This window comes from Nymphaea colorata, chromosome 3, assembly GCF_008831285.2.
Source record: "Nymphaea colorata isolate Beijing-Zhang1983 chromosome 3, ASM883128v2, whole genome shotgun sequence".
Taxonomy (NCBI): Eukaryota; Viridiplantae; Streptophyta; class Magnoliopsida; order Nymphaeales; family Nymphaeaceae; genus Nymphaea; species Nymphaea colorata.
The window spans coordinates 29,986,949-29,998,605 of NC_045140.1; positions in this window are offsets into that span (position 1 = coordinate 29,986,949).

Below are 11,657 nucleotides of genomic sequence, written 5' to 3' on the forward strand. Positions count from 1 at the left end.
GCCTAAGCTCGGAAAGTTGGTCAAGAAAGACCGAATGCGGTAGTGGGTTCTAGATGGTAGGTTGACTACTGGACCAAGTGATGGGTCCGGGTGAAGTAGGTTCGGGCAATCTCGAGGTAGGCTCGAGATGACTAGGGTTAAGTCAAGCTGGGGGGTTGACCTAGTGGGCTAAGTCTAGAAGTCAGAGGGCTGACTAAGTCCTAAGGTCAAGTGGACTCGGATCGAGTGTGGGTAGTGAACTCCTAGGTATGACGACGCGTGAGGTTGACCTAGCTAGGTGGGCTCGGGCTTGGCGGTCTAGCCAAGTGAGTGCGTCGGATCTTGCCACGTGGCAAGATCAACGGCTCCAAGATGCTCGCTAGGGGGAAAGCTAGCGAGGAGGGGAAGAAGAGATCACTTTCCTAGAAGGTAGGAACGAGATCGAGGAGGAATTGCCAAGGGATCGAGGCAATCGGCGAGGTGGCACTCGAGAATCCTCGAGTTTTCTCTCTCTAGCTAGATGGGTGACACGTGGAGGAGATAAACGGTGGGAGAGGGCTGCGGTTTAGGGTTGAGATGGAGGTAGAGAAGATGGGTGAGAAAACGGGAAAGGGGAGCGCTTCTAGGGACTTGCCAAAACGCTCGGGTGTAGGTGGCACGCGGTTTGGTGAGGTGGCAGCCGCGTGGACTGGGCGAGACTCCAAGTGGGACCTAGTGGGACAGATGGCAGTCACGTAGGGTGATGACTGGACACGAGATGGCTGGGATGCGGACAGGTGGCGCGATGGAGGGCGGAGACGTTAGGGTTTGACGCAAGAAGAATACACCAAAAAGGAAAGCGGCGGGCTGAGGGTGCGAGCTGGGAGCTCGGGATCCCAGAGGGATTTTCGGAGGGGACTAGGCGAGCTGGAGAAGACACATGGCAGGCTACGAGGACAGGGTATGACGCGGGTTGACGGATGTGGGACACGTGTAGAAACGGAAGGCCAAGATGCGCGGTAGGAAGACTTACCAATTCGGGACCGGCGGCCAAGGGAGACGCGGGCCTTCACGCGCCGCGGCTAGGGTTAGCTCCTCGTCCAAATGACGCTGATGCCCTTCTCGAATCTGCAGGGGCCTTTGGTGGCGGAGGGGCAAGACTGTCCTTTACGCCGGGAACAATGGTGGACGCCGGAAGTTGCAGCGGCGCTTAGCTCCGACCAGATTTCCGGCCGAGGCGATTTCTGTCTTCTCACGGGCCGAATTTGCCCAAATTTGACTATGTTGATCAGCACGAAGAGGCGATTCCAATGCAGTAGTTTAGGGGACCAAACCTCGATATTGAACCGTGATTTTGAATCCTTAAGGCCGCTGGATTTCTTGCCAACTTCGATTTGGAGCCGACGGTGGAATTGATCTTTTTGTTGATACAGCCGTCGTGAACCGTGAGGGGTGGCTTGGGTTGGTTCCTACGGATAGAAAACCGATTCCAAGCGGGGAAGAGAGTGCACCAAGGGAGGGGCACCGTAGATCCTCAAACCAGTCACTCGGGTATGCCGAGCAAGGGGCCTAGGTCGCGGGTGAGGCTCCGGAAGCGAACAACTCCAAGCCGAATGGAAAAGTTCAATGATCCGAGTACTAACCTTGATAAGCCGTCGAATCGAAGCTTTGGGGACTTCGATCTTCTCTTGTGCCGAACTCAGCCTTTCTTCTCCTTCGTGTTCAAGGGGAAGGCACCAATGTTCGGGCTGTTGATCTTCTTCGTAGAGGCAAGCGTGGACGAGGAGGGATCACCGCCGGTGGGAGGGGATCCGCCTGGTTTGTCTTCCTTGAGGCCGAGGTCAACACGGACGACGGGGGCAAGGGGATTCGATGGGTGGAGACGCTCCTAACTCGGGTAGAGAGAGGGGGTCGAAGAGATGGAGTCCTCGAAGAGGAGAGAGAGCCAAAACTCGCAATGAGCCAAAATTCGATTTCCTCGATACAATTACAAAGGATCCAATACAATATATACAAAGAGAAAGTGATCCGGGATTATCACGCGCGGATCCAAACCCAAAATCTAAAAAGCTCAAGGCGCTCGGCACAACCCGCCGGCTTAGGTCTTGACTTCGAATCTCAAAGGTGCCAAGTAAAAAAACGAGTTAACAAAAGCTTAGTACTAAAGTTAAAATAAACGCCTAAGTGCTAAAACGACTCCTTGAACCTTGCGAGCCCAAGGAGGGGGACCTCGTGAGGGTAAACGCCCTCACTTCGCATTTAGAGTATAAGGGCTCGGTCTGGTTGACCGAGCCATTCGCTTAAGACCTTTGGTCTTAGACGACCTCGCGGGTTGAGAAAGTCGGACTCGGTTTGGGTGCGTCTAGCCTACGCTCGGTGAGTTCTACAACTGGTTCAGTGTGACCCGGAGGTTCATCCTGTTCGAGCACCGTTGCGGACTTGGCTGCTCCTCCCGCTCCTCCCACTGCAACCTGACCTGGTGCGTCGTTAGCCTCCTTAGGAGTTTCCTCGGCTAACTGATGCAAGGACCGAGCCCACAAATCTGATGCTCTTCTACGCCTAATGCTTGACTCGGGCTGTTCGGCCTCGCCTGGGTCTGGACCATCTGGTAGGTCCGTAACAGATTCCCCCTCCCTACCTTGCACTTGTCCTCGAGCGCTGGAAGAGGGAAAACGATGAGCAACTGACCCAAATTCCTCCCAAGAGGTTCCTTGGTCGGGGCCTTCCCACTCGACCAATACTTCATGCCTTGTTCTGCCTTGCCTTCTTGTATATCTGTGCTTTAAAATTCTGTAAGGCGTCGGCAACTGGTCCGGCACATGTTCCACGGTAGTCGGTATCTCGCCTTGATGTGGTTTCAAGCGAGAGACATGGAACACAGGGTGGACTTGTGCCTCTCTGGGCAATCCCAATCGGTATGCGGCCTTGCCGACTTTCTGTAATATGGGATATGGCCCATAGTAACGCGGCAGAAGTTTCGAGTATGGCTGCCCCATTAGAGACTTCTGCTTCAGAGGAAGCCTCTTCAACCATACGTACTGCCCTTCTTCGAATCCTCGGTCTTGTCTACCTTTATCGTAGACTTGCTTCATTCGATTCTGCGCTTTAATCAAATTCTGTTTTAAGGAGTTAAGGACCTCCTCTCTGGTGCGCAGTTCGCAGTCCACATTATCCTCTAAGGCGCTACCTCCTTCATAAGTTGGAATGGTTGGAGGTGGAAAACCGTAGACTGCCTCATAGGGAGTCATCCCTGCCGACGAGTGCCAACTCGTGTTGTAAGACCACTCGGCCCAGGGTAAGTATTTGACCCATGAATTAGGTCTTTCTCCCGCGAAGCATCTGAGATAAGTCTCGAGAGACCGATTCACAATCTCGCTTTGCCCGTCGGTTTGCGGGTGATGGGCAGTGCTGAACCGAAGTTCTGTACCTAACGTCTTCATATACTCCTTCCAGAACGCGCTCATAAAAATAGAGTCTCTGTCGCAGATGATCGTCTGAGGCATCCTGTGGAGTTTTCCAACGTACTCCTGGAAGACGTGAGCCACCATTGGCCCTTGGTACAGTCGTGGCAATGGTGCAAAGTGGCTGTATTTAGACAGCCTATCAACCACAACTAGTATTGCCTCTTTTCCTTCTGAGCGAGGCATAGCATCTATGAAATCCATGGTGATATCCGTCCATGGTCTAGTAGGAATTGGGAGTGGATTTAGGTGACCTGGAGGCTTGATTGCCTCGTACTTCTCCCTTTGGCAAATCTTGCACTGACGGATGTATCTTTGCACATCGGCCTTCAGTCCTCGCCACCAGAACTGGGCCTTGACTCTACTTACGGTCTTCGCGACCCCTTCGTGTCCTGCAGCAGGCGAGTCATGGAAATGCTGCAGAAGCTCTCGTTTCAGCTCTGAATTAGGAGGGACAACAGCTCGACCCTTCCTAAAAAGAAGATCCCCTTTAACCGAATGCAAAGGGATGGAACCCGGATTCTGCTTTTCTGCAGCCTTAAGTAACTTGGTCGATTGGTCATTATCTTGTTCGTTGGCCAATCGTACCCATAAGTTAGTTTCCACCACTGACAGTGTCATGAACTGTTCGGTAAGGCGTGATAGGGAATCGGCCGCCTTATTTTCAGGACCTTTCTTGTATTCGATCTCAAAATCGTACCCCAATAATTTGGCTAACCAACGTTGCTGTGTGGGGGTGGATACACGTTGCTTAAGCATGTATCTCAAACTGTTCTGATCGGTCCTTACTATGAATCTGCGTCCAATCAGATAAGGACGCCATTTCTCCACCGCAATGACAATAGCAAGCAATTCCTTCTCATAAGTTGAGAGAGGTTTAGCCCTACTGGTTAGGGCCTTCGACATGTATGCGATGGGATGACCCTCTTGGCCGAGTACGGCCCCAACGCCGACTTCACATGCATCGGTTTCAATAGTAAAGGTCTTAGTGAAGTCGGGGAGTGTCAAAACTAGAGCGGTCATCAAGGCCGATTTGAGTTTGTCAAATGCGACCCTAGATTTCTCTGTCCACTGGAAAGCTCCCTTTTTCAGCATCTGGGTTAGAGGTTGTGCGATGATTCCATATCCTTGTATAAACCTCCTGTAATATCCCGTGAGTCCAAGGAAGCCTCGTAGACCCTTTAGATCTTTGGGCAGTGGCCATTTCTCCATGGCTTGCAATTTTTCGGGGTCTGCCCGAACCCCTTCTCGCGACACAATGTGCCCGAGATACCCTATGGAAGATTGTCCAAAGCTACACTTGGACATCTTCGCAAAAAGCTGATGTTCCTTCAATATGCTTGGCGTTATGCTCAAGTGTTCCCGATGTTTTTCCTCACTCTGGCTGTAGATGAGGATGTCGTCAAAGAAGACCAAAATAAAACTGCGTAGGTGCTCCCGAAATACGTCGTTCATGCACCTCTGAAAGGTGGCTGGTGCGTTTGTTAACCCAAACGGCATTACTAAGAATTCGTAATGCCCATCGTGAGTACGGAAAGCAGTCTTTGATATATCTTCGTCTTGCATTCTTATTTGATGGTAGCCGGCGCGAAGATCTATCTTTGAAAAGATTGTGGCTCCGGTGAGCTCATCCAACAACTCATCTATGACCGGTATTGGGTGCCGATCCTTGACGGTTACCTCGTTCAATGCTCTGTAGTCTATACAAAATCTCCATGTGTTGTCTTTCTTCTTCACCAAAAGGACTGGGGAAGAGAACGGACTACTGCTCGGACGGATGATACCATCATGGAGCATCTCTTTTACGAGGCGCTCAATTTCCGCCTTCTGACTATACCCATACCGATAAGGCCTGACGTTTACCGGCTCCGCTCCTTGCGTGAGTACTATGCGGTGGTCATAGGCCCTTTGAGGAGGTAGGCCTTTCGGTTCCGCAAATATCTCGGGAAACTCATTCAACACATTCTGAATTGAGGGGGGATCGGTTCTTCAATGGTCTCGTCCGATCTCGGAACATCTGTAGCTAGCGTAAGGACCCAGCAAGCGGGCTGCTCCTGGTCGAGGCAACGCAGGGCGGCCTTAGGACTTGTCGTGCTGGCTAGTCCTTGCAACGTGATGGGCTCCCCATCAAGCTCTGGAATGAACGTCATAGAGAAATTCTTGACGTCCCAGTGGATATCTTTCCACGATAAGAACCAAGACATGCCTAGGACTAAGTCGACTCCATCCAAGGGTATGACCAACGAGTCAACTTTGAAGGTGCGTTTCTTGATGTTGACCTCCATGTCCTTAACCTCGTGCATGCACTTCAGCCGATGGCCCCCTCCCACGACAATCGTTTGGGGTTTACTTGGTTGCAAGGCAACATTGCACCTTTGAGCCGCTTCCTCGGTTAGGAAGTTATTCGTTGCTCCACAATCAAGCAAAATCAAAACTTTTTGCCCGTTGATACGCCCAAATACTCGCATGGCGTTGGGCTTGTGGGGGTCTTGCATGGTGTGAAGAGACTCACCCTCTTCGGGTTTGCCTTCGGCTTTTGGAGTCTCTTCTTTCTTCGTTTCTACCTTTTCCGGCCTCTTGGCCTTTCTCCTTGTTCTCTCCTCTTGCTCAGAAGAGGAGCTAGAGCTGGAAGGTGAACTCGAGGATGAGTCACTATCCGAGCTGCTGCTGTATTCGGGATCGCTGACCACCGTTACATGGAAGAAGGATTTGCATTGATGGTTCTTATCCCATTTGGCCTCACAACGATAGCATAAGCCTTTTCGTCTATACTCTTCAATTTGCTTCGGTGTGAGATAGCGGGTAGGGGGGTTCCTACCAGATCTTGTATCGGCCCTGAACTCCCGTCGAGGTGGGTAGGGAGTTGATTCATTACCCCTGGGCCGTGAGCTAGAAGAGAACGCCGGTTTCTTCTTCTGCTTGTCAAATTTGCGAGTCCTTTTTAGGGCTCGCCTCTCCTCTAAGCGCTCTTCACATATTCGCGCCATGGCAAAACATTCTTTGAGGGTGTCATAGTTCTGGACTTTCATTTCGAGGACAACCTCTTGTTTCAATCCACCTTTGAAGGCTCCAATAAGCGCCTTCTCGGTCCATTGGACTCGGCTAGCCAAACGGATGAACTCTTTGTGGTAGGCTGGCACGGTCGTTCTTTGGACTAACTTCTTCAAGTCTTCGTCGTAGTCCAAATAGGTGGAATCACCGAATCGGAGTTGGAAGCTTGCTTTGAACTTCTCCCAAGTTGGATCTCTAGTTTTATGGTCAAACCAGAGATATTGGGTAGTGGCCTCGCCTGTGGTATTGGCGGCCGCTATCTCTATCCATTCCTCATCCGGGATACGGTGGCAAACAAAGTAACGCTCTGCCATGAAGAGCCACTCTCTTAGACCTTCCCCATTAAACTTCGGAAACTCGTATCTAACCGTGGGGGTTCTTCTCTCTTCTTGACGAGAGCTGGTTCTTCTTCGTTCTCTTTGAGGAGATTCACCCTCCTCTCCTTCCGAGCCATAAAAGCTTCGGCTTTGGCTATGATTTCCAATGCGTTGCTGTTGGAAGGAACTTCGCATCTCTTGGTGAGTGCGATCCGGCGGTGGGTGCATTCTGCCCCTTCCGGCACCTTCACGAGGGGTGCCTAAATGTGAAGCGTCATGTGTATCCGCTTCCACATATCTGCCCTTGCCCTTGTCTCGTCCTGAAGTGGAGGGGTCCGAGGTGGGTCGATCTGTACCAATGTTGAGGTGGGCTGTAATCGCTTTAAGCATGCCCTTCATCTCATTGGTTTCACGCTGTTGTTCTTCCTCTCGACGGACGGCCTCATTTCTACGTTGCTGGTCCATGTTGTGCATCTCTCTTTTCCAGCGGTTAAAGTCCCGCTCTAGTTGTAGGATGCGACCGGCAAGGGGTTCTTGAATCTCTACGGATTCAGAGGGATGAGGTGCCTCGGTTTGGCCCTCATCGGCGGTGCCTTCCTCAACGTTGAGGTTCTTCTTGGATTTGGCCATTTGTATGGCTTGAAATCGCCAAGGCAACACTGTAACGATACCTAAACTGCGCTGACCTAGAAATCCAAAAACTGAAACACTGCCACTCTTAAGCTACGCTGGCCTAACTAAACTGACTCTACCCTCTGCACGCTGCCGCTGCCGCTGATGCCGCGTGCGTTCTAAGGCAAGGGAGACGGGTTGGCCCGCCTACTGCCGCGCTACGCCTTAGCGCCTCGGCAATCCCGCTTCGCTCTTGGCCGGGCTCAAGGAGCCTAAATCGCCACACCCGCCTGGTGTCTCGGCGACGCACCTCAAGCTTGGCTACCCTCGGGTGTACAAGGCGTACAGCCCTACACTTGCTAAAAGAGAGCAAGCGAAGCCTAGAACTACACTATTATACGGAAACTGTGTACACAGAAGACCGAATCTGACTACTGACTAAAAACTGTAATACCAACAAGAAAACCACTGCCTAATCTGCACTGCGACGAGAAAACCGAACAAGCTGCCTTTGGTGTAGCCGATTCTTCAGTCTTCGGGTGCTCAAACAACGGGATATACCCCAAGGTGGCTCTGATACCAATTGTTAGGCACTCACCCGGTTGCGGCTAGAAAGCGCGAACCAAGCACGAGTCCTAGTTCCCAAGTCTCCTTGAGGTAATCAAAAAACCAAAAATCCTAGCAAATTAAATACAAGATCTACCCGGCCGGACAGGACCCCGGCGCAAAACCCCGAGGAAATGGAATACAAGTGCGGGTTACCCTTTCCAAAAAAACCTAACTACCGCTGATCCTACTACAAGCAAACTAAAACCGGATGCGAGGCTTTACAAGCGCGTTCGATACAAGAATCACTCGCAACTCACTCACAAACCACAATCAAACCACGGCTAACGAACAAACCACGCCCTTTCCCACATAGGACGGCTAGGCCCGCGGTGGTCGTGTCTTTGGCCTACGGCCTCCGAGGTACCACGAGACGGACGATGGGTCTAAGCCCGGGCTAAAACAGCAATAAGCAAACTAACAAGTCCCTAATGCAAAAGCAAATACTCCCACCCGTAACTACAAGGGGGTTAAGGAGATGATACCGGCCAAGGCGATTCCTTGGCTATCCGAGAGAGATCCGAGGCTAAGACCGTGCCTCGGATATTGCAGCTACGGATTGAAGAAGTCCGCTTGAGGCGAGCCTCCTCGGAGCTTGCTGCAAGGGCTGGAGACCGGCGGGGAGCGCACGGCCTGTCTGCCGCTGAATTCCGACGATGGTGACGTAAAGAGAGAGCCGGCCAAGATGGCTCGGCCGACGCTGGCCGCGTGACGGGTGTCGACGGTGTAGGCGGGAGGGCGGTGGCACGCGCGCGTCTGAGTGCGCCGATGCCGCTGCTGCTACTGCACGTACTCCGGCAGAGTGACGAGGGGGGCGAGTGCCGAAGCGGCAACGCCTACCTGCCTTCCTTCGGGTGTGGCTCGGCCACGGACGCCGGCAGGATGCCGACGTAGAGGTCGACCGCGGGGCAGCCGATGGATCAGCTACACCTAGCCCTAACTAAGGCCGGCTGGGCTTAGTACGACTGGGCTCTAGGCAGGTGGTCGGTCTGGTCAGAGAGGTTAAGGTCGAGGTAGGCTGAGAAAGATGAGATTTAGGAGGGGTGTTAGGGTTTCTAACTAGATGGCAGGCCAATGCGGGTTGGCTAGGGCTGAGCCTAAGCTCGGAAAGTTGGTCAAGAAAGACCGAATGCGGTAGTGGGTTCTAGATGGTAGGTTGACTACTGGACCAAGTGATGGGTCCGGGTGAAGTAGGTTCGGGCAATCTCGAGGTAGGCTCGAGATGACTAGGGTTAAGTCAAGCTGGGGGTTGACCTAGTGGGCTAAGTCTAGAAGTCAGAGGGCTGACTAAGTCCTAAGGTCAAGTGGATCGGATCGAGTGTGGGTAGTGAACTCCTAGGTATGACGACGCGTGAGGTTGACCTAGCTAGGTGGGCTCGGCTTGGCGGTCTAGCCAAGTGAGTGCGTCGGATCTTGCCACGTGGCAAGATCAACGGCTCCAAGATGCTCGCTAGGGGAAAGCTAGCGAGGAGGGGAAGGAGATCACTTTCCTAGAAGGTAGGAAGAGATCGAGGATTGCAAGGGATAGGCAATCCGAGGTGGCACTCGAGAATTCGAGTCTCTCTCTGCTGGATGGGTGACACGTGGAGGAGAAACGGTGGAGAGCTGCGGATTAGGGTTGAGATGAAGGTGGAGGAGTAGGCGAGAAAACGGGAAGGGGAGCGCGGCGAGGGACTTGCCAAATCGCTCGGGTGTAGGTGGCACGCGGTTAGATGAGGTGGCAGTCGCGTGGACTGGGCGAGACTCCAAGTGGGACCTGGTGAGACAGGTGGCAGACACGTAGGATGATGACTGGACACGAGGTGGCTGGGATGCGGACAGGTGGCGCGATGGAGGGCTGAGGCGTTAGGGTTTGACGCAAAGAAAATATGCCAAAAAGGAAGGTGGCGGAGGTGACAAATGCGGCTGGGAGCTCGTGATCCAGAGGGATTCTCGGAGGGGGCTAGGCGAGCTGGAGAGGACACATGGCAGGCTACGAGGACAGGGTATGACGCGGGTTGACAGATGTGGGACACGTGTAGAAACGGAAGGCCAAGATGCGCGGTAGGAAGACTTACCAATTCGGGACCGGCGGCCAAGGGAGACGCGGTCCTTCACGCGCCGCGGCTAGGGTTAGCTCCTCGTCCAAATGACGCTGGTGCCCTTCTCGAAACTGCAGGGGCCTTCGGTGGTGGAGGGGCAGGACTGTCCTTCACACCGGAACAATGGTTGACGCCGGAAATTGCAGCGGTGTCTTAGCTCCAACGAGAATACCGGCCGAGGCGATTTCTATCTTCTCACGGGCCGAATTTGCCCAAATTTGACTATGTTGATCAGCACGAAGAGGCGATTCCACTGAAGTGGTTTAGAGGCCCAAACCTCGATATTGAACCGTGATTTTGAGTCCTTCAAGCCGCTGGATTTCTTGCCAACTTCAATTTGGAGCCGACGGTAGAAGTGATCTTTTTGTTGAGGCAGCCGTCGTGAACCGTGAGGGGTGGCTTGGGTTGGTTCCTACGGATAGAAATCCGATTCCAAGCGGGGAAGAGAGTGCACCAAGGGAGGGGCACCGTAGATCCTCAAACCAGTCACTCGGGTATGCCGAGCAAGGGGCCTAGGTCGCGGGTGAGGCTCCGGAAGCGAACAACTCCAAGCCGAATGGAAGAGTTCAATGATCCGAGTACTAACCTTGTTAAGCCGTCGAATCGAAGCCTTGGGGACTTCGATCTTCTCTTGTGCCGAACTCAGCCTTTCTTCTGCTTCGTGTTCAAGGGGAAGGCACCAATGTTCGGGCTATTGATCTTCTTCGTAGAGGCAAGCGTGGACGAGGAGGGATCACCGCCGGTGGGAGGGGATCCGCCTGGTTTGTCTTCCTTGAGGCCGAGGTCAACACGGACGACGGGGGCAAGGGGATTCGATGGGTGGAGACGCTCCTAACTCGAGGGGGTCGAAGAGATGGAGTCCTCGAAGAGGAGAGAGAGCCAAAACTCGCAATGAGCCAAAATTCAATTTTTTCGATACAATTACAAAGGATCCAATACAATATATACAAGAGAAAGTGATCCGGGATTATCACGCGCGGATCCAAACCCAAAATCTAAAAAGCTCAAGGCGCTCGGCACAACCCGCCGGCTTAGGTCTTGACTTCGAATCTCAAAGGCGCCAAGTAAAAAAACGAGTTAGCAAAAGCTTAGTACTAAAGTTAAAATAAACGCCTAAGTGCTAAAACGACTCCTTGAACCTTGCGAGCCCAAGGAGGGGGACCTCGTGAGGGTAAACGCCCTCACTTCGCATTTGGAGTATAAGGGCTCGGTCTGGTTGACCGAGCCATTCGCTTAAGACCTTTGGTCTTAGGACCGGGTAAGTCGAACTCGGTTTGGGTGCATCTAGCCTACGCTCGGTGAGTTCTACAACTGGTTCAGTGTGACCCTGAGGTTCATCCTGTTCGAGCACCGTTGCGGACTTGGCTGCTCCTCCCGCTCCTCCCACTGCAACCTGACCTGGTGCGTCGTTAGCCTCCTTGGGAGTTTCCTCGGCTAACTGATGCAAGGACCGAGCCCACAAATCTGACGCTCTTCTACGCCTAATGCTTGGCTCGGGCTGTTCGGCCTCGCCTGGGTCTGGACCATCTGGTAGGTCCGTAACACCTTCCCTGCCTGGCCCTCGGCCTGCA